Below are 3,572 nucleotides of genomic sequence, written 5' to 3'. Positions count from 1 at the left end.
AGTGTGCATTTTCTTTAAATGGAATATTAAATTCTAAAAATGATGTTTTCTTTACATCACAGAGAAAACAGTTATGGATTTACTGGTTGGGTCACTTTTTTAGCAATTATTACAAGTACCTTTTTTTTTTCTTTGTAAGATGTACACTTTTATTGAACTGGTCTCAAGTCAGTGAACAGGTAAGCTCTGGCTGCCTCCACACCTCCACTCAGTCCCAGGGAGACCAAAAAATAAGGAACGTTTCACGAATTTGCATGTCATCCTTGTGCAGGGGCCATGCTAATCTTCTCTGTATCATTCTGGTTTTAGTGGATGTGCTGCCCAAGCCAGCACTCCTATAAGTGCCTTTATGGGCACTCTTTGTTTTTGCTGATATGTAGTAGTGGTTTATGGTTTCAAGTCTCCTCAAAAATTCTGAGTTTATTTGTGCCAATAACTATAATTCCTTGCTCACAGCACGTTGGAGGGTATAAATTTCATTTTATCAATAGAGATAAAACTAATTGTTTCCACCAATGGCACATTTTCACAGAGTGCCTCCATGGTAGAGATTAGTAGTCTCTCCCTCCTTGGATTTCTATGGAACTTATTGTTTGCAAAGCTTACTTGGCATTTAGCATTATTAATGACTTATAGTTATTATTTTTTCAGGTACATATATTTCATCTATCAATTAGATAACAAACTCCTAGGAGAACACTGATGTTTCTTGTCCAAAGCTTCACATTTTAATATCTTTAAAATGAAAGATAAAACACAATTATAGCCCAGAAATGAGAGAAAGGAGTGCCAGTGGAGGGGAGGGAGGTGGATGAGTGGAGGGAGGGTGGGACCTCACCTGCTGTGCATTTTGCAAGGGTACATGTGAAATATATTAAGAGTAGAGTATTAATGTCTGAACACAACAATTAAATAAGTGAGGTGAAAGCTATGTTAACCTTTGATATAAAGTTTGATATAAACATTCCAAATTGTATATAAAATCATCACACTATACCCTAGAAATGCAGTAATGAACACAGTTATGATCTAATAAAAAAATTAAAATAAAAGTGAGAAAAAATAAAATACAATGAGATACATTGAGTGTTTATGACTGTGTATCAGGCTCATACATACACCTAGACCAACCACAGGGGGTTAGAGTTGGGGGTGGGAGGATGGAGCAAGCATGATCAATTAAGACTGGTCCTGAGTCACCCCATCGCTTTTCCTGAGCATATAGGAAAGAGAACACTAGAACAAAACAAGGGCTTCACCACCAACAAGGAGGAGGGGGTTGAGCTCGTCAGGAATGGCAGGTAGTAGCAGCAGCAACAGCACGTGTTCATAGCATGATGATGATGTTGAAGATTTCAACAATGAGAGGATTAGTTGCTCAAACACTGGGATCTATCACAAGGAGAGAAAACGAACAATGTAATAGGACAGATACTGCTCAGCATGATCTTTAATACTATAAGTGAATCACATAGAATTTATAAACACATATTATTACCACCAGTAAACACTCACAATACAGTCAATTACATGCCTTTCTTGGCTTAAATGTGCTGTGCCAAATAAAATGTCTATGCCAGAGACTTTGTTGTTTCTATCAATTATTTTATTTCTCACATGCAGAAGACAAAAGCAAGAGCTAGAATAAGAAAAAGGCTTCTATTGTAAATTTGACAATTGTGATTTGATAAGTCCAAGAATATAAATTGATTAATAGTATAGACTCAACAGGTGTGTTGTAATACATTCTATTCTATTTTTTAAACATGGATTGTTGGATTTTTGCATTATGCATTTTCCTACAGGCTGTGCACAGTAAATACTGAATAAATATCTGATGACCGAATCAATGAGTCAGTGAGTAGATGGGTGAAATGTGGAAAGCAGAGAATGTAATTCCCATGCATCTGGGAGAAAAAAGTATCCTTTCCTTGCCCATTTCAAGGTTCAGTTTGTGAATGAGGCATCTACAATAAAAGGCAGATTCACAAGAGAAAAGCATACAAATTTAAATTTTATGTAAGTTTTATATGATACAAGAGCATGCAGAAATGAAGACTCAAAGAAACGAGGAAACCTATGTGTCCCTGTGCTTAAGTATAACGAACAGTGGACAGTCATAGAGAAGCTTATTAGACACAGTGGGAATGATCTAATGGTAATAAATTTGGGGAGGAGAAGCCAGCAAGGCTTGTTTGTTCAGATCCATCTCTGTGTCCTTGTGTCCTCAGGGACAAAGGCCTTTCTTTCCTTTGGGTAAAGGGAGGGTACCTGTGGAATGAGGGTCTTATGACCTGCTTTAGGAAAGTCAGCTGGGTTTTATGGACAGCTTCAGTGGAGAAGGAAGGCGTCTGATACAATGTGTAGACAATGTTTCTATTAACAAAGTAGCATCAAGTAAGAAATTGTGGTGCTGTGTGCAATATGGAAAAAGACAATAGCTGTGACATGACTAGAAGGTCACAAGGTTATAACCCTTAAACCACATGTATGGATGCATCTTCATAACCCATCTAATCAATTATCTAAGAGAATTCAAAATCTAGCTTCTAGCAGCTGAGTGCAGTGGTTCACGTCTGTAATCCAAGCACTTTGGGAGGCTGAGGCAGATGGATTACTTGAGCTCAGGAGTTTGAGACCAACCTGAGCAAGAGTGAAACCCTATCTGTACTAAAAATAGAAAAATTAGTCAAGCATTGTGGTGGGCACCTGTAGTCCCAGCTACTTGGGAAGCTGAGACAGGAGGATCTCTTGAGCCGAAGACTTTGAGGTTGCTGTGAGCTATGACGCAACAGCACTCCCCAGGGTGACAGAGTGAGACTCTACCTCAAAAAAAGAAAAACAAGGCTCAGCACCTGCAGCTCAAAGGGCTAGAGTGCCAGCCACATACACCAGAGTTGGTGGACTCAAATCCAGCCCGGGCCCACCAAACAACAATGATGACAACTACAAACAAACAAAAATATAGCCAGGCATTGTGGCGGGCGCCTGTAGTCCCAGCTACTTGGGAGGCTGAGGCAAGAGAATTGCTTAAGCCCAAGAGTTGGAGGTTGCTATGAGCTGTGATATCATAGCACTCTAACCAGGGTGACAGCTTGAGACTCTGTCTCAAAAAAAAAAAAAAAAAAGACAAGAAAAGAAAAGAAAAAAATAGAAGACATCAGCAGAAGGATATATCAGGTATTTTACCAACTAATCATGGAGGCAATTCATTTAACAAACTTCTGGCAAACTTTCCCTATGCATGAAATAGAAATGAAGAAATTTCAATGGAGAAAATGAGGATAAATGAAATAACATAAATGAAAGGCTTATACCTTTCAAAGAAATGAGCCCTAGAAACAGGAGGCAGGAGAATGTAGTAGTAAAGAAGCAGGGTTCCAGAGGAAGAATGCCCAAGTTCAAGTCAGTCGCCACCATTTACTCCCTGGAAAAATTGCTTAAGCTCTGAGACTCAGTCTATTCATCTCTACAATGAGAGATTACTTAAGCAAGCACCTACTTGATAAAATTGTTGTGAAGTTAAATAAAAATATCCAGCTCAGTGTATAGTACATAGTAGCTCTTAATGA

The 3,572-nt window shown here is 38.6% G+C and overlaps 1 non-coding gene across 1 annotated transcript; it reads right to left on the bottom strand.

Annotated features, from left to right (window-relative positions):
* Positions 1-226: 226 nt before the first annotated feature.
* Positions 227-333, bottom strand: LOC128578686 (U6 spliceosomal RNA). Its single transcript, XR_008377826.1, has one exon. It is a non-coding gene; the product is annotated as a U6 spliceosomal RNA (small nuclear RNA).
* Between the last annotated feature and the right edge of the window lie 3,239 nt (positions 334-3,572).

The sequence above is a fragment of the Nycticebus coucang genome, chromosome X (genome assembly GCF_027406575.1).
Source record: "Nycticebus coucang isolate mNycCou1 chromosome X, mNycCou1.pri, whole genome shotgun sequence".
NCBI classification, from domain to species: Eukaryota; Metazoa; Chordata; class Mammalia; order Primates; family Lorisidae; genus Nycticebus; species Nycticebus coucang.
The sequence above is the reverse complement of the archived record's forward strand: the minus strand, read 5'-3'. Positions and strand labels throughout refer to the sequence as shown.